At 36.8% G+C, this 20587-nt stretch overlaps 1 long non-coding RNA gene across 2 annotated transcripts in view; it reads right to left on the reverse strand.

Moving 5' to 3' along the window:
* Positions 1 to 20587, reverse strand: part of LOC139829058 (uncharacterized) — a 147126-nt gene that overhangs the window by 115904 nt on the left and 10635 nt on the right. For both annotated transcript variants that reach the window (XR_011741278.1, XR_011741277.1), the window contains exons 3-4: positions 1862 to 2008; positions 1577 to 1736 (exon numbers count right to left, since the gene is read on the reverse strand). This is a non-coding gene — a long non-coding RNA (uncharacterized lncRNA). The remainder of the gene's footprint in view (positions 1 to 1576; positions 1737 to 1861; positions 2009 to 20587) is intronic.

Genomic DNA, 20587 nt, shown 5'->3' on the forward strand with positions numbered 1-20587 from the left:
CTTCACAGTAGTGCAAAACATACCACATCAACATCTATCAAGAACATGACTCTTCAGTGGACCAACTATCTTCAGTCCGGTATTATGGACATCAGGAAACAAGGTACTTGAGCACTATAAGAAATCAGCCATGCAGCTAGGTCCAACCAATGACAATATATTTCATATTTCTACATTAAACAAGAAATTCAGAAGGATCTTAATAAAGACATTTACAGTCTCCACTATCTTTGCTTTCAAAAGCAAACGTGTTTCCTCTGTTTTTCCAATAATATTTTAAAAGATACCTGACTCAAGTTTTGGCCTTAAATTCTCACTAAGCATTCTTTTTCTTCAAAATAACTGCTGCCTGGGACTATCCCACAAGCCAGACCAACTTTATAAAGAAGAATCTAAACAACCCCCCTAATGTGCTGAAAGCTCTAACCCCAAACAGATGGGATGCCATTACTAAAAGGCAGGTCCTTAAAATCTATCATCATTATAAAAAGCTTGGACATTGTTAAACCTGGGATGCTGTGTGCCCAGCTGGATTAATTAATACCCACTACTCATTGACCTTTCACTGAGAATGTAGACAATCATTTCCCCAAAGACAGATGATTCTCTTACTTGCCTTACATTGATGATGCATACAAAGCCTTTTGATGGAAAAGAAGGAAAAAAAAAAAACTAAGCGTAAAACCCCAGCTCATCTTTTCTTCTACGTTAAAGAAAATTTCATAGTGTATTCAGAAAACTGTGCGTCACTAATCTCAGTGCAAAATTTAGAACACCAGCTCATCAGTCACATCTAGTCACTCAATAATATACCAGATTCTCCACAGATGTACATGCATGCAGCTCTGCTGGCTTCATCAAGATTCACTGAGATAACGCTGACTCTTCTTCAGTGCAAATTATGACCAGTGTCTTACAAAATATGCAATGGTTCACATATACTCTGTATTCCTATTATGTTCAAGAACTGTTGCACAGTTTACTGTATTTGCTGTGTTAGACATGAAATAATCTGTGTTGAACTTTTTACCACATGGAGTCTTTACAGTGCTGTTCTGAAGTAAACTGCAGTCATTAACCAGCAGCACACACTGAAGGGTGAAAAAGGAACCAATCCAAGTCAAACTGCAGGAGATGCATGAGCTGGAATTAGACCAGGACACCAGGGCTAATTTCCACTATCCTATAATAAGTACACAAGAACTTTAATAACCACAAATGGTCAAAATCCCAGTGTCACATCTTATCTGACTGAATGTTGACAGCTCCAGCAAAGCCATCCATTAACACCATGCTTGTGAACTCAGTATTGACTCTGAAGGCAGAGTACTGCCCACCAGAAAAACAAAAGCTGTATTTTCTTTTGTTGCCTTTCCTAAACAGTGATTTATTTCCTATGACCCTGAACCTAAAATAACAGGCTGAACATGCTATGCACAAAGGCATTGAACCAGCAAAGCACTTGAGCACATTTAATTTTAAGTATCATAGTAGCTATGTTGAACAAAACAAACAAACAAGAAGTGGCTATGGTAGGTCAGATTCCTAGGCAAGAATGTATATAAATGCTACTTACCTTATTTATATATCCCCAGCTTCCACTCATTTATGGTTCAAGGATTTTCTGATCCAGAGATGGCATGTTTTTATTTAACAGCTTTGGATGGATTTTCCTTCCATGAACTTGTTTGGTTCACTTTTGAAGCTTTGTCAACTTTTTGCATCCTTAAAAGCCTCTGAAATGGAGTTCCACAAGTTATTTAATATCTCAATGTGAAAAAAAAAAAAAATTCATTTGTTTTGAATGTTATCAATGCTTCTTTCTTTACATGTGAAGAGGGTACAGTCATTTTTTACTTACCTTTTCCTGTCATTCCCAAGCCTGTAGATCTCTATCATATTCTCCATCAGTTGATTCTTCTCCAGATTTAAGATCGTAATATTTCTTTTATCACATGGAAACCGTTCCATAAGTCTGATCACCTTCATCACTCTTCACCTGTCCATTCTGAAATGGGAGCAGGACAATTACTCATAGCGCTGAAGAAGCTGAGTCTACCAGGGCTCTACACAGCCACAAAGTCATGGTTTCCAATATGTGTTCTATTTCTTTCTTAATAATTCATAATTCAGCTTGTGTTTTTTTTTCCTCACCACTGTTGGGCACTAGCTGACAAATTCAACTGAAGTCAATGGAATTGGGAATTGCTCAACTTTAATTATTTAACAAAGTACGTTTTCAGATACCCATAACAACAACCAACAGTGATGAAGTCAATGTAAGAGCACCATGATATCTGGAATACTTTTGATCCAGTTACAAGACACTGCCTGATGCTTGTGATTTTCAACCTATTTTGGCTTTTGAGACATTATTGCCCTTGCCACATGCAGCATGACATCAAATTCTTCTATTGGTTCACAGATGAGTTGCCAGCTAGTTCTTTCTGCATTTTCTGTGGTATTTGTTTTTCACAGAAAACCTTGGCAAGAGTCAAGTTTGTTCTTGCCTGGAGAAACTAGGGCTAAAACTATTTGACCATATACACAGACAAAACCTTTGGGGACCTTGATGTAGTAAAAGTTAGTCCATCTCCTCTCCAGACACATACCCAAAATCTCAAGCAATGGCTGATTTAATTTAAGAACTCAAAAGATTAGAGAAATTCGGAAACTGACTGGAAACTGTCACTGAAGGGTTTAATGCCCATTTCACTTTACTGTGTTCCAGTTTCTCCAACCACCAGGCAAAAACACCAAAAGCAATGGAAATTTCACATAAACCCTGACAGCCCACAGCTTCTACTGTCTCCATCAGTAATGCAGTTCTACCAGCTCAACTGCAGGAGTGTCTATGTTTGTCTAACCTGCTGTTATAGGTAAATTCTCAAATATTCTTCAAGCCACCTGGGAGAGAAATAAGGTTATATGTGTGTTACACAGAACATAACCTGGATACAACAGAGCTTGTTCTATGCCTATCAATGTCAAAATCACTTGTAAAATCTTTATAACTGGAAGGAATTTCCAAGAAAGGAAGAATGAAGTTCACATTTGGTTCCTCGCAATCAAGACTGGATTTCAGGCATTGAATAAAAAATATCTGCAAACTAAGTAAATAGATTCAGAATTCAGTAATACAAAAGAAAAAAAAAACAGAAGGCAGCATGGCTTTCCATAATGCAAAACATGACATAATAAAAAATAAAGAGCTCTAATAATGAATAAAAAATAATTCGTTTTATGAGTTACAATCTTTGGTTTCTTTTCAGATTCATTTGCAATCCACAAGCACTTGCTTGTAAACAGCACCATGTAAAGACCAGTTAAGACTGGGCAGAGAAAGAAGGTGGCAGGTCTTTTAATGACTCATGACGATAAAGCTAATACGCTGTAGCTTAATCCCATTTGGAAGCTATTCGTAAGAAAAAAGGTAAAGATAGATAGTCCATATATATATATATATTTATATAATAGAATATGAAGATACAGACGTAAAATTCAAATCAAAAAGGCTGACAATCTTCAGGACAGATGGCTGGCTCCTACATTTTTGCCAGGATACGGCTTCCTCTCTTCAATTATGACTACATTTGTCAAGTTCTGATCATGTATTGATATATAATTGTTACATCCAATCACATAAACAAAACTACACTTCAAACAAGCAAAAATTACCCTCAAATAACTACAAACTATTCCTGTGAGAAAACTTCATGCACCTCTACGTGTATTTTCTGAAATATGAAAGTAAGTCAGAGGAGTATGGTGAGGATGTGTATTTCTGTATATGCATAATGTATGCAGTACACACTCAGCCTTGTTTTGAAAAGAGCCAATGTATGACAATAAAACCAGATTGTAAGTAAAAAATAATATAAAATTATTCCAAAGACAAAATGCAAACACACAGATGATGCAATTCCAGTAATAAATTGAAAATCGTATGACACATGAAAAACAATATAAGTCCATGGGCTGTCACTAATTTCACTGACAGCCTCCCCATCTATTGATTATGTATAAGTCTAGACAGCAAGTACTGCTTTCTTCATGCTCTGTAAGAGCAGCAGCTACTTAAGTCCTCAAAATTGACCTAATCCTTCTCTCACAGTTAAATTATTTTGTATCTTAGCAGAAATGTATTTAGGCAACAATAAGGAAATTTTGAAAAATCTACAAAGAAACTTAGTTGGAATAAGAATAAATTACTTTGGTGTAGGAGATACTATAGGAAAACTGAAAGGTGGAAGGTTTTCTGAAGCTAAGGCACAAAAATGACTAGAAGGCATAAATACATAGTTAGCATTTATTTTTTCCATGTGAATTTTTTCCTGTATTGTGTCAGGAAAGCAAATGATAGCATTTTTTAATTCTCCATTTTACTGCCCTTCTGAATGCATTCTTCATACTCGATTGCACCATCTGGTTGGCAATTTGCCTGTATGTCCTTCCTGCTTTCTTGGAAACTAAGTGTGGATATGCTTAGGAAAGAAATGGGAGACATTGCCACTCAAAAGTCTGCCTGCACAATTTTAATTCTGCTCCCATTTTTACCCCTTTTCTTCTATTGTATAATCTTCTTTCTTACTTCTGAGCCTCCCTTTGGACATGCACTGGGTTACTTTCAGTAGAGGTGATATCAAATGTTTAAATTTCAAATAGCTTTTAAAATAAGTGTTCCTGCCACAAATGAAGGAGGATTGTTTGGTTTGGTTTGGTTGGTTGGTTTTCAGGTTTTGTTTATTTGGTTTTGCTTTTGTTAGGAGGTTTTTGTTATTGTTGGTTGGTTTTGTTTTGTGTTGTTGTTGGCTGGTTTGGTTTTGTGCTGTTGTTGGTTGTTTCGGTTTGTTTGGCTGGGTTTCGGTTTTGTTTGGCTGGGTTTCTTTCATCTTTTATTTAAGGTGAATTGCACTACTGTATTTCAATACATGTTAGTGCCTCCAGACACCTGCTTCTTCCACTCTCTTTCTTTTTTAGCTACTTTTATTTTGTAATATGTCTATGTTTGAGGAACCTTTTTTTCCATACATTTTTCATGTTCGTGTTCTTTATAAGGTCTTGTCTCAGAAACTCTAGCCGTTCAATGTAAGGACAACATACTGATAATGCACCCAGACTTTTTTTTACATCTCTTTATATCATGAAAAGGTATCACCAAACAACTGGCACTGCTTCCGCTACAACATTCCATTTAACCATGAGACATCATGGGAGGTGAGGCAACATTTCCCAGTTCCTAGCAGTGCCCTTCAGCGCTGGAGAGCTTTGTACAACTTAGGACCTCACACTAGGACTACACGTACAATGAAGCAAATCTAACCTACAATTCATCTAGCCCTCCCTCCAACAGACCTGGGGACAGCCCAGGTAATGTTTTCCCTTGTCTTAGGCTTGCCATGTTAAAGGCAATAACATTTTCCAAATATATCAAAGATGAATGGGAAATATCCAGGACTCCTATCTGTTTAGAGAGTAAACATAACTGGGAACATGAAAGGTGCATTGTGTACATATTTATTGCCAACTGAGTGGGCCATGAGTGGGCCATATGTGGGCCATACACGGGCAAATTTCTTGTAGTGGAAGTCGAGAGACTGGAGGACTTTGCTGTCATAAACTACAGATATTAGTGAACACTGCTGATGAATGTATTTCTGAAGATCCAGATGCATAGGTTTTGCTGAATTATCTGTGTTTTCTTACCCAGTAACTGCACATCTGGAAAGACTTCTCCAGACTAGCAAGGCACTGTTTAAAGGCTTAAGGTTAAATCCATAAGAAGCCTTAGATAGCAGTCAAGCACTACTATAAAATTCAGATCCTTCAGAATTTCAGTTCGGTTAGCACCTAATCTATAGTTTATGGGCTATGACTGCCAACGTCACAGCTATCAATGGTTCTTTCATTAAAGCTCCTTGGGTATCTAAAGATTTACTTTTGGGCGTGCTTAGAAGCACTCACTCTTCACAGTGCTGATAAACTCAGTGCTCAGGTCAGATCTTAATCCCCACTAGATTCACAAGTATTCCTTTGCCTACCACATTGCCTGTAGTAGATGTTAATCATCTGTCTAATCAGGTACATTACAGAAACTGTACAAGTTGATCAACACACCATCCTTCTCCCTGCAGCCTCCATTTCTTTCCACCTTCTCTGCAAGTATCACAAGAAGAACTACAATCCACAAGTCATAAATAGAACCTATTCATCCCATTTAGATAGCCAGAGGAACTTGGTGCTCTGTGAGAAGTACAATATATGAAGCTGGTTGAAGTGTGCATAGGGAAATCCCTGAGACTCACACACCTCAGCAGAGTGAGCTTTTTCGCTCTCCTCACAACTCCTCTGACCTTAGCTTTACATATAATACATTTACGTCTCTGCACATCTCTGAATCTTCCTGCTCTCCCACAGAACCAAAGTCTGCCATTATCCTCTAACTGCTGGATGGCTAAGAGGCAATCTCTTCTCATCTCTGAGCTATTTATGAGTTAATTGGGTGCCACAACATTTGCTGAGTATTTTTCTAAATGGCTCTTTGTTACCGTGGCATGAATAATGGCGACCATCGGCAATTTTTTATGGAAAATGCCCCTGGTTTCCCATTAAGATGCTTTTGGTTATGTCAAAGCGGTGCAATCGGCAACAATAGATACGTTGAAGACTGTTTCGTACAGTTATGCCTGTGAAAGCTCTTGCAAAGCTGAAGGAATGTCAGTAATTTCAACAAGATGCAACATATACGTTTACATATGCAGAGACTATAAAATAAATGTAGAGAACCCTTAAAAACATTCTGAGTACAAAACAACAGTTTTGAGCATTAAAAACACAAGTATTTACCATAGTTAAGAAACCCGTAGTGTCTTAAATAGAACTATTATTCTACATTCCAACTGTTGAGACATACTGCGGTATCCAATATGCCAGAGGACTGTAGCTGTTAGCAAATGATGACTTTTTAATGGGAAACCCTGTACATGTTAAAAATATGATACTCTCCTTAATCCTATGTAACTAGAGATTTCTTATGCAGATCATGAAGATTTAGAAACCTCTGAAAAACAGATGTGCCAAGTAAACCACTAAAAGCAAGCATATATTGAATTTATTTATTAATTTATACAGTGCCCATCTCAATGCAGAGTCTGGAATCCTGTACAGAATAAACAAAAACTAAACCAAACTGGGCTCAGAGCCAAGAGAAATCAGCCCTACCAATAAAAGTGGGGGAGGGTGGAAGAAAACTATTCCAAAAATATATATACATGTCTCCAGATACTGTGCTGTCTTAGTGGACGCATCACAATATCAATACTGGAAGTAACAGAATTACAATTTATAGCAAGGATAGAAATATTCGAGGAAAAAGAAGAGAGTAATTATGGCAGAGTTAATTTACAGCTATTGAAAGCCACAGTACAGAGGCAATTACAGTGGAAGAAATAAAAACTGTGAATTTTGAATGAAGATTGAGTATATATACTGTCACACAACATCTGTATGATATCAGCTCTAACTATTGATCAGATAGCTTTTTATTCTTATTTTCATAACACATAAACAATAAGAAAACATTGTAAATACCATGTGAGGGCTTTCTGGTGGGTATTCCCTCAAATATATGAACTCTTATTCTGTCACTGTCCTCTTTCCCATATTTTATTTATAACATATCAGGGTTTTTAGTCCTTTTTAAAATTTTGATGACTTAGATGAATAATGATGAGGTAGCTGCCTAAATACAGAGCTAGTACGAAGAAATGCCTCTGAGATCTAGAGAGAGAGGGCAATAAAGAAGCAGATTTTATTTTCAAAAGGCACAAAGACAAGGCCACACAATTAAAATGGCTTTTGACTCTGTATCCTCTCCCGATTTTGAATCTTTCTTCATTATCATGTTATTTTACCCATAGCACTGGGGGTGAGCTTTACAACCTTTTTTTCCCTGACATTCTCTCTCCCAGGACAACCTACTATCAGCCCTGTTTGTGACATGTGGAATTTTACATGTTTATTCACTGAAGACATTTTCAGTGACTCCCCTGCGCTCCAACTCACCTCCTCTGTTTTTCAGCCACTGCTAAAACAACCCTTTCCTTATCAAGACTAATGAAATCTTTAGCAACTGGTTCAGATTCCCTTACAATGGAACAAATCTTCAAAGTCAGATTCCACACCCAAATCCCGATCACAGAAAATTCTGAGACTCTTTCTCCATCACTAAGTGGTGGTTTTGAACTATTTATAAACAGGTGACGTTTTACTGAATGCTGAGTGTACAGTAATACTGCCCAAAATATCCATGCTACTGATGTTGAGCCCTAGCGAAAAGGTAGACACAGCTAAGACATGTAAAAAGGTATATGCTATAAATAGTTGCAAAGCGTGGAAAAGAATCAATAATGGGTGAGCCTAATTCAATTCGAGTTGCATACGATATTAATATACTTAGAAACACTATTTTGGAAAAAAAAAAATTCTTAAAACAACTTTTAAAATACTGTTTTCAATGTCTTTCCACTTCATTTAACATTTTGAAAATTGCCAACTACATTCTGTAACAATATCACTAGTTTAACTAATCACTTGCAAATATATTATAAAGGAATGTGCTATCTCAGCTTTCTTCTTAATAATTAATATAAAAATATATTTCAAATTAGTAGATGAAGTCAAAAGCCTTGACACCATTGCACAAAGCCCTCACAATAAATATTATATCTAGTTTAAATTATTCATATCTACATCAAAATATTTATTTCAAATAAGTTTTCTTCCTTAATTACATATTAAGATTTCGTGGGAGGAAGTTTCCCCTCATGGCTCTCCAGGTAGGTATCCGCGTATCCAGGAGCACAGACAAGTATTCATACACACACACAAACCATTTTCCCATGGAAAGTTTAGCAGAACATGTTTTTAACTCCCATGATTAAAAAATATTTTCCCTTTCGTTTTACTAGGAATCTCTTATTGATTTAGGTCATCACTAAATCCCTGAATCAGCTTTATCAGAGATGAAGCTGTTCATATTTCTAATTATAACACACTGTTTTCACTTGCCCTATACTCTACTAACTACAATAGATCAGGATACAATTTTCTCTCCTGGTTATTTGCCCCCAGATGATTACTGTTTTCTGAAAGTTTCAGCCAAAACAGCTTGTTCCAAAAGCATGCCTAAGAGAATACAGGATGCTTTGCCAGCGTTACTAAATTCTGGCAACTCATTCCTTTAAACGCTTTTGTGCTCCCAAACTAGAAGGTAAAGATATAAAAAACAGAGGCAAAGAGGGAAGTTGGAATTGTGAAAGAGGGAAAGTAATGAAGGAAAGGATCTGAGGGACAACTCTCTTCAATAAATTAAATTAGGCAAGTTCAAAACAGAAGAAAACCAACCAATCAAACAAACAAACAAACCCTAAAATGTACCAAACTAATTCATTAATACCTAGTAGCAACTTACAGAGCTATAGCACAGAGCTCTGGCAATATTCTTACAAAATCATGAGACCACTCAAGTTGGAAGGGTCCTTAGTGGGTCTTCAGTCCAATCTCTTGCTCAAAGCACAGTCAACCCAGAATATTCAGATCAGGTTTTTCAGGGCTTTGTCCGCTTGGGTCTGAAAACCTTGAAAACTAAAGAGTGCACATCCCTTCTGGATCTCTGTCCTGAAGCTTAATTGCCCTCTTAGTGAATTGACTTTTTGTGGTGTCCAGGCAGATCCTGCCCAGTTCCAGTTTGAGCATTACCTTTGTCCGGCCACTATAGACCTCAGTTTGCTCTCGCTCATCTCTTCTTTTGTATTGGAATGTTTTGAAATAATGCCAAGATTAGAAAAGCTGCAGTGGAGAAAGTGAAGACATTAAAACTGGATTACTACAGAGACCAAGAGCAGGAATTAGGCAAGATAAAGCGCAGTGAGAGCACTCTGGTAAATAGCTAGGATGGAAACAGAGGGAACGAGCATGGGAATTGGGACTAACAGACAAATTCTGTAACTGTTGTGTTTCAGAAACTTTGGGCTACACATATACTTTTGATCATTTACAGGCAGATAGTCTGAGTGCAATGTCTCATCCTGGGCAGGAAAAACAGTGGAAACTCTGGGTTTAATTGCATGTGTGCCACAACTTATATTAAAAAAATCAGAGATCCTAGCAGGTCATCGTTTCACAGAAATATTGTGATAAAGTGATGCATGATGAACACCTCAGAATAGGTCACAAAGAAGGATTAATGTCTCGAAAGCAGAATGTGAATAGCGTACAGCATACATAGCCTGAGATCACACCTTCACCACAGAAGGCGAACAGAATGAATAACTTCTCACTCAACTAAAAGTGCTAAAGGAGGTTTGGTCCCACAGAAACAAACAGTGCTCTGGTCAACTAGTTAGCATTGTATCACTGTGAGTACAAACAAGGGAGATTAATTAGGGCTAGTAACTTAATTCTTACCTTAATTAGGTAGGTACTAACTTTGGAACTACTAACTTGGCAACTTTAAAATGTTCTTTTGAAGCAGTTTTCTGTATGTAATAACAAAGCAGGTACCTATTTAATGGATTTTGATGCAAGAGAACAACTGATAAATTCAAAACACGCAGTCATGAAAATCCAATGGCATGCCAGTTCTGATGACTGCTGTGGTATTTGCCATAGCTTGGAGATCTGAATTGCTGTTTATTAACATTACTTTCCCAATGTGCAACCATTTTTTCAGGCACTTTCTGAGGTCAGCTATTGTACAAGTGGCTTAAACCTCTTTTCATACAAAGCCTGTTCAAAATCTCATTACAGAAAATGGGAATGGTTCGATTGATGTGGATTGAAATCAATGGATTTTGCAAGAACATCCATATTTCTGAATGCATAAGCTACAGCTCACCTAGGTACTTAGGTATGCATATACTAATTGCACACTAATAGTCCTTTTGATATCGCTGAGATTACCGATGTTCTTGAAATGAACCACACACATACCTATGACGCCAAGAGCTTGCGCTAACCTTATAGAAAAGAAGGGAGAGGAAAGACGAGGAGTATGATAAGCAATGGATACGTTATTACCTTATAGGCAATGCAGACAGAAGGAGATAAAAGAGTATTAGTAAATGGTCAGAGAAAGTGTTCAAGAACACATATTCAGGATGCATATAAAGCCTACAGAAGGTTTTACATTTTCTTTTCCCCTAAAGGTTCAGCAAGAATTTTTGTGCTTCTAGAACCAGCAGCTTAGTGGCACATGGGGAATCTTGCCTTTTGAGCAATATCTTGAGAATAATTCAATATCAGGCTATACTCTTGAATGAAGATCAAAGCGGTGGAATAAAGGATCTGAGATTTTTCCATTGCTTGTTTGCTACAGAAGAACAGTGCACCATTTAACTCATGTTCTTTACTAGACTATATCACGGGAAAGTGAGTTCTAGTCTATACAGCAGCGTATGCATAAACACAGCTGAATTCATTTTGACCATTGATGTAGTAAATGCATCAATATAATCCATTGTATAAATGTTAGGACCAAGGCTGCAAAACCTCATTCATGTGAATAATCCCATCAATACAGAGACTAGATTAAAGGATACACATAAAAACATAGCAGAGTTAGGGGTTTAAGCTCATCATTTTAAAAGAGATCATGTTCATATAAACATCCAAACTTCTGGGGCACTCATTAGAGTCAAAGTGTAAAGCTCTTAGGGTTTGACCATTAACATGCTGGCACATAACACACTCTGCGAAGTAATCAAGCTCTTTTTCAGAATTATATGATCATTCCTGCATATAGCCCAGCTTCTCAAAATTTTCAAAAGCTTTCTAGCTTTTGATTTACTACTTTTCTGGGGTTTATCAACTGCTTTTAGTTTCCTGGCACACTCCCAAACTCATCTGGGTAGTAGCATGAACCCAGTGATCTTGGCATCTAGAATTCTATCTTAAAAAGCCAAATACTTTACTCACTGTCATGATCAGTTCAATCTTTCGATACACAAGATTGTTCTCTCCTGCAGTGTACACACACACACAGAAATAACCTATTCTCTCAGCACACACACAGATGACACGATTGCATTTTGCTTGCTGCATCACACTTAGCATCACTGTTTTAAACCAATGTTTCCTATATACAATGCTAATTGGAAATGGCCTTCAACAGCCTCTCAAGAACACAATTATATTATATAATGATATCTGAGAATTAGCAAGACACCATATCACCTTGTTTATCCATAAGTAACAGGGTATGATGAATGAGAAAACCTGATCCTAGCTAATGTCTTTCTGACCACCAAAATGCACTAAATGGATGATCCTAATTGCTTTCTAGTGCTCCTGAAATACCATATTCACAAAACTTTCCTTTTATAATCTATATAGATAGTCCTATTTAAAAATAAAATCCATCTGTGTATGCTTCAGGCCTTACTTTAATGAAATTCTACCCTCATTGTAGATGTGGTCACACAGAAAACATGAAAGTGACATTGCAGACCAGGATTTTCAGTTATGTAAAATGCTTTTTTAAGAAAAAAACTGACTTTTTGCTAAAGTAATCAACCTTAAATTTATTGATAGGTAAACCAGTAATCTCTCTTTTGCCAGACTCTGTGGATTGCACAACTGCTTAATCTTGAATAAGGTTTCATTGAACTGGTTTTTAGACGATTCAGAATGATCACAAACCTTATTCAACACAGGACACATCTTCACTGTTTTGCCTTTCTCTGGTAGACTTTTAGGGATTAAAATAAAAAAAAAAAAAGGCAAAAAACACAAAACCAAAAAAATACTATCTATAGCTAAAATCCATACAAAAAGATTATAAATATTGTTTGCTTTAACTAAGTAACTAAGCATCTTGAGGTTTCCTAATTCTGATGAGATCTCCCATGCCCAGTATTCTGTTACCAAAACAGACTTAGCATGAGTTGCAGGTTGGACTATTAGTGCACAGTCACAGAAGCACCAGTTTCCGTGAAGATGGGTCACATTAGTAAATCCATTGCCCCAGTCATTTTGCTACTGAACCCATTTTTCCTTGCAAGGGTAAAGTCTGCTACCCTCCCACACCTTGAGCACACTTGGAACTACAACTCTGCTGCATAATGAAGGTGCCTGTTGCTGCCAAGGTTCAGAAAACATTTGGGCACAGATGTCAGTTCCTTGTCAGCCCCCAGGGCCAATAAATGGAATCTCCGCAATGTAAAATGAGACAATACATTCACAAAGTCATTATGTTTTCCCAGAACATGCTAAGCTCCAAAATAAATGAATTTCAAGTCTTAGAACACCCCTGTATTCATAAGGCTCATTACTGTTTGTAATTATGCTTGCTGCTTATTTACTGTTTACTCTCTTGCTTTACTGCCCTGGTGAAATTGCTGTTAATTGATACCCCAAATGGAAAGAGACAAAAAAAAAGGAACATAATTCCAGAAATGCTTCGTCCCTAACTAATCCCGCCATAGACTCGCTGCTGCCAAGATGGCACCACATTAAAAGGTTAGAAGAATGTCTTCCAAATTTCTGTATCCTCTTTAATCTCTCTTGTCAATCTTTTAAAGTGGGCTTTTGGCAGCGGAAGTAGCCATCTCTGTCCTGTGACAAAATACTTTCGACAGAAGAGATGACCTTACAAGCAAAATTATGATGTCTCTCTAATGACTGCAGCTGTCTTATCATGATTTTCATAGAAATTAAGTCCCTCTGAAGAACAAGAAATACTACAACTTCTCCCTACAAAAAATATTATATCCCCGAAGTAGTAGGATTATCAGCAGACTCTCTCACATCAACTTTTCAGTGAGCCCTTCCCCATTATTATTTAGTGATTTTTTAATAGCATTCTCCAAGGATACACAGCCCCACTGCCCACACATGGCACAGGTGCTTCACTTGGTTTTGTTCTTGTTAACGAATCGTGCTCTGCTTACATCGAAGTATCTTTGCTGTCCCTTGAAAATCCCACTGACTGTCCCTCAAGCTGCTTGCCTACCCCAGTGCCACCTCTATCTGTCTCCATCAATAACGGTACCAGCTTACATCTATCTGGCCACATAGATGCCAGCTTCGCTCTGCCTCCGAACACTCCAACAAACCCAGTCTGTTCCATGCATAATTTCATGATGGTTTAAAAACTGCTTGTCTAGGCAGTTATCTGCAAATTCGCACAGGCTTTTGTGCACACTGTACTGTGAATGTGCGCTTTTAATGTTTGCATTCATTTTAGTTCAGACTCGTTCTACTGCAAAATATTGTAAAAAACCCTCTATGACTGGAAAATTATGCAGTAAAACAAGTACACTCAGCTGATAACAATAAAGAATGGTGCACAATTGTTCATTTCCTTAGCAAGAAAACAATCAATTTCGCAAAGCAACAAAATCAATGAAATATCAGCCATTCCCCAGCCACTGCTTGCTTTCTCCCATCTGAACTCTGAATCCTCTCATTCTGTGATGGCATAAATGACAAGAGGAAGATTGGAAAAGATGGTCACGGTGCTCCTTCACCTTTCTCTCCAGAGCAAGACCAGCAGCGAGGATTTCTAAGGGTAAAGTCATACACAAAACATACACTCTGCTGTTTCAAGGAAATCTGAATTTGAACAGCACACAACAGACTGGGGTTTGATACTGTATTTCTCCATGGACAGTGGGAAAAACCCATCACTCAGACCGGGGGGAACACACAACACTTCATATTGCACACAAAATAATAATTGACTACTGCGTTGTGATAGCATTTTTAGCTTTGTGAGTAAGCACACTAGGTTGTAAGTTGCAAAACTGCGATTTCTTTTGTCTATCAGAGAAAAATGCCCTATGAAACCCATAACATTATATTTTTAATAGAGGCAAGTGTAAGTACTCACACACGTTTCTTGTGTGTTAAGAAATCTACAGGCCAAGTATATCTTTAATACAATAAATATCTTGGAGTAATTTATTAGGTTGGTTCTTAAAATAGAGATACAGCTATTAACATAATTTTATTTGAGATGCCCCTGATATTCATCAGTTATTTTTCCGTCTGCACTGCTATCATGCCATAATTATCAATACTTATTTTTTTTCTTTTTAATAAATGTTAAGAATATAATTTAATAAAACAGTAACTTATATCAAATCCGAATAAATGGAAACTAGTAGAATTTAACTTATCTCAAAATTTTCTTGTTGATGTAAGTTAAGGTTAAGGTGTTTGGGTTGTTTTTTTTTTAAGTACATCAGAGATATTACTACTAAATCTTACTTTCACAGTTCCTTCACAATAATTTTCTTTCAAAAATTCATCTTTTACTAATCTTCACTAGCAACTAAATACACTTAAATAATGCCTTATTTCTAAGTACTAGTATTGCATTCATTTTTTTAATTGGCTTTTAATTGTGTAGCTTTAAGTGAAGTCTTTCAGATTAGATGACAAAACCAGCAACCTTGTACAAGATTAACCCATGCTTTTGGAACCTTGCAAATTATTGAAATGTATTCCTTGAAAATAAAAAGCATAGGACTTTTATGTGAATAAGGTTTGCTATCCGAACTGGTTTTCACAGGGCTTAATCCTGCTTCCATTAAAGCTTACAGAAGTTATTAATCAGCTGCAATGTGACAATAATATTGGATCAGCAATAGTAGCTTTTTAAAATAAATTTTATGAAAACATTTGAGTATGAATTTTTTTTAAATCCAAACCAATACTTTCTACAAAATCTCTGTAATGCTCGTATATTGACAAAATCACACACTACAATGCTAAAAAGTCTGCTAGTGTGAGGCAGTGAATGCAATGCTTTTTAACAACACATTTGCAGTTATTACTATAAAATTGTAATTAGATAGTAAATTACAATGTTAATATTCACTTTGAACAAATAACTGTTTGTAGTTTTAGAACTGGGCATTATTATGGTAGCACAGGGACCTATTCACCAAGTCAGACATATACTTTCTTCATAAAAGTTATTCTATTCTGTAGTTTCTTCTTATGAACTTGCACGAAATGCTAGATTTTATGTGCACTATTTGCTGAAATCATCTTTACCAGCATCAAAAAACTGTATTTCCCTCTGGGGAAGTGCCAAAACAAGCATTTTTCTCATCTTGTTCCACTATCCAAAGAATACAAAGAACTGAAAGAACTGAAAGAAACATTTCTCCTCGTGCAGAAAAAAAAAAAATATTATGTAAATGAAATAGCAAATTTAAACTCTGATCGGTTGTACAGGAATTTCAGCATGTGATTCTCTATTGGGAAAAAAAACCCCAAACTTACTCTAATAATGTTTATATAATATACCAAAATATATTTAAGTATAGTATAAATATATTATACATTATATATGCCTTATACACATTACGTATATACTGTATGCATTAAATATACATTCTATACAGTAATACTATAATATCATACTATAATGTACATGAACATACATAATAATATGCATTACACCTGAAACGTGCTTGGTTTCAATTATTTTTACTGAATTTTCCCCCTTGCTTCTCCCCCTTTTTAGAAAAAGTTCATTCTACAGTTGACAAAGTTATTTTAGAACACATAAAGTGTTTTGCCAGTTTGAATACATGGAAAAATTTAAAATACATTTTATTCATTATGTCAAATTATTGACAATGTATTTTGCATATCTACTCTTTATAAAAGTTGAAATTTGGTTTTAGAAAAGTGTCTCTGAAAACATGTTAGAATACAGTTCATTGATGGACTTCTGCAAATTTAGTTATGCGCACGTAAAATACAGTTTTGAAGTATGATCCAGTGATCTCCAGAAGAAAGAGGCTGCATTACACACACAGCTAGCTAGCTCTGAAGTAGGCATGTACAGAGATGTCTTATTCCACGTGTATAGTATCTTGAAGGAAATATGCAAGAAAAAAAAGTCTGTATCCATTTGGGATGTTAGGAGTCACCACTTCCCATCATCAGAAAGCCATCCCATAACCATAGTTCTTCTTCACAGAAAATGCACAGAGCTGAAAACGGACAAGGCATTTCTCCCTCTGACAAAAGGAGGCTAAAACAGTTCTAGGAGAGTTTGATTTTAAAATTTCAGTGATTGATTGACTCTGCTCATAGGTTTAGAGCATTAGAATAAGTCCCAGCAGAGATGGATGAGCAAGCAGAGAGGTGGTAAGGCTGCCAAAAGGTGCATGATAAGTACATTTATCACATGGTTTTGCAATTTATCTTACATGTCGCCAATTTTCATATAGCCCCCATTTGTAATCACCATGTGAAAAATTAGGGAGGCATGTGATAAATTAAGTTGTGAATTGTGATTTCTAATAAGTTAATCATTTATCCATGCAATTTAAATTTAACTTCTAATCACATCTAGTCTTTCAGGATGTAAAAGACCAGAGGAAAACATATGTGAATGACCAAAACAAGAAAAAATAAAAACAGAAAATATATTTCATCAATGTAAATGCACTTTCATAACCTAGTTTCTTGATTCATTCTTTCTGAAACAAACAATTTCAACTGTACAACTGAAAAGATTTCAGAATCACAAACCACATTGGAAATTTTGTGACTAAAATGAAGCATCTTTTAAACCAAACTGCCTTCAGGTCATGCTATCACATTATTGACCCATAAAACCATTTCCTCAGGACATAACACATTCCAAAATGTCTTAGCCATTTCTTTTTAATATGCCATTCAAAGAAAAGTTTTTTATATTCTTGAACCACAGCCATCCTAGAATCTTCAAGAACATATTTATATATATACATATCTCTATTTATTTTCTTCTTAAAATGATAACACTGGTACTAATTGCACTTTAGCAACCCAGTATGAAACTAAACTACTGCACCATCAACTAAAAAAACCCAACAACAACAACAAAATTATAAACTAAGTATTTAACTAGTCTGGATAAAATCCATTATTTTCATTAATGGATCTCATTTTTATTTTATTGGTTTTTTTCATTATCAGATTAAAAGCGCATTTTTTATTGTTTTTCCTAATGCAATTCTGTGATATGTTCAGAATGAATGGAATAGTTATTGTTTTAATTATATATTTTTTTTTCTTTATCCTGCTTATATTCCAATTATTTACTATTTTTACAATTAGTATCATACCATTTACTGTGTACACAAGTGCACGTACACAAAACATGCATATCGCAGAATCACAGAATCGACTGGGTTGGAAAAGACCTGAGAGATCATCAAGTCCAACCCTTGGTCCAACTCCAGTCCATTGACCAGATCATGGCACTAAGTGCCATGTCCAATCTCAGTTTAAAAACCTCCAGGGCCGTTGAGTCCAGCACCTCCCTGGGCAGCCATTCCAATGCTGACCACTCTCTCTGCACAGAATTGCTTTCTAATCTCCAGCCTCAATTTCCCCTGGCAGAGTTGAAGCCCATGCCCCCTTGTCCTATTGCTGACTGCCTGGGAGAAGAGACCAATCCCCACCTGGCTAGAACTGCCCTTCAGGTCGTTCTAGAGAGTGCTGAGCTCACCTCTAAGCCTCCTCTTCTCCAGACTGAACAAGCCCAGCTCCCTCAGCCTCTCCCCATAGGTCTTGTGTTCAAGTCCCTTCCCCAGTCTTGTTGCTCTTCTCTGGACCCGCTCCAGCACTTCAGTCTCTTTCCTGAACTGAGGGGCCCAGAACTGAACACAATACTCCAGGTGTGGCCTCCCCAATGCAGAGTACAGGGGAAGGATCACTGCCCTTGTCCTGCTGACCATGCTAGTTTTGATACGGGACAGGATACCATTGGCCTTCTTGGCCACCTGGGCACACTGTTGGCTCATGTTGAGCTTCCTGTCCATTAATACCCCCAGGTCCTTTTCTGCCTGACTGCTCTCCAGCCACTCTGTGCCCAGCCTGGAGCGCTGCAGGGCATTGTTGTGGCCAAAGTGCAGGACCCGGAACTTGGCCTTGTTGAACTTCATCTCATTGGAATCAGCCCATTTTTCCAGTCTATCCAGATCCCTCTGCAGAGCCCTCCTGCCTTCCAGCAGGTCAACACTCCCTCCCAACTTGGTGTCATCAGAAAATTTGCTGATGATGGTCTCATTCCCCTCATCTAAATCATCAATCAAGATGTTAAACAGGACTGGACCCAACACTGACCCCAGGGGGACACCACTAGTGACTGGCCGCCAGCTAGATGCAGCCCCATTCACCAGCACTCTCTGGGTCTGGCCCGCCAGCCAGTTCTTAACCCAGCAGAGAGTGCACTTGTCCAAGCCACGGGCGCATAAAAACCTATATATATATATATACACAAACTTTTAGATATCTGTTATAACTTTACTTCTTTCTGCTGTTGGAAAAAAGTATAGTAGATCTAAATAATAAATAGTTACTAAAGTGCTATGTAAGCTTTAGCAATATTTACGAATTTTATACCATCCTTCCCCACCCTAAATGACTGAGCCAATTTACTCAAAGTAAACTCACATTCCAAATTGCAATATGAAGTTGAACTCCATCTGATACTTAAAAGACTGTAAAATATTAAAACCACTTGTTTAAATATTTGGGTCATGTAAATTCCAGGAGACCTAAGTGGAGAATTTCCAGCATAAATAGTCATGACTGTCATTCTTGTAGGTGAAAGTAACGTGTGGAGTGACAGAGAGAAAAATCTTTAAAACCAGTCTCCTTGCTTGATTCTATGGGAGTGTTGCCACTAACTTCCGTGGAAAGATTCAAATATAAGATCTTAAAATATAAGGTGCGATGGACATTGACTTAATTCTTTGCTTAATCAGGTAGTCGTTTATGTAATCTGAAAGTATCATATAATCCATTTCTGCTGTATCTCCAAAAAGATTGGGGTTTGGACTGGCTATTAAAAACAAAAGGAAGCGGGGGTGTCTGAGCCTGATAACCAGGTAGAGTTTCCAGTCCTGTAGACAATCACCAAATACAAAGAGAAAAAACATCTGTAGAAAAAGAGAATAAAAATCTCAAATTACTATTGGTGAGGGCAAAATCTAATCTTCAGGAAGATAGTTATAACTCCACATTAAACATGGAGCAAGGCCAGTTTTTAAAAACTAAACATTTGATCTGCATTGCTTATAGTATTAACAACTTCCCCGTGACTACAGCTTATCTCTATATTTCTCTCCTCGTTGTAACTAATTGAGAACAATACTTTCCACAAAGGTGAAAAAAACCCTCTCAGTGAAATAAAAGTTACTATTCACAGTTAATAGAATACTCAGTATCACTAACGATTAATTACTGCTATTTTGAGGGCTTCTGACAGACCAATAAAATGATGTGCACTGAGTACGTACAACAAAAACAAAGAATTAAAGACAGTAGAATCAACATATTTACAGGTATTGTGACTCTTCCCATGAAATGGACGAGTAATCTCCATGATACCTTGGTTTTCTATACAACAGACTCCTAACAATACTTTCCTGGGCTTAAGTCTCATTAATTGCTGATAGAACTTTACTTACAGTAGGCAAAGAATAAACAAGCAGGAAAATCCAAGTTCTTAATTGCACTTCCACAGTCGATCACTTTGATAACCATGGTGAATGCAGCGTTACTTATGCAA

This window comes from Patagioenas fasciata, chromosome 13, assembly GCF_037038585.1.
Source record: "Patagioenas fasciata isolate bPatFas1 chromosome 13, bPatFas1.hap1, whole genome shotgun sequence".
NCBI lineage: Eukaryota > Metazoa > Chordata > Aves > Columbiformes > Columbidae > Patagioenas > Patagioenas fasciata.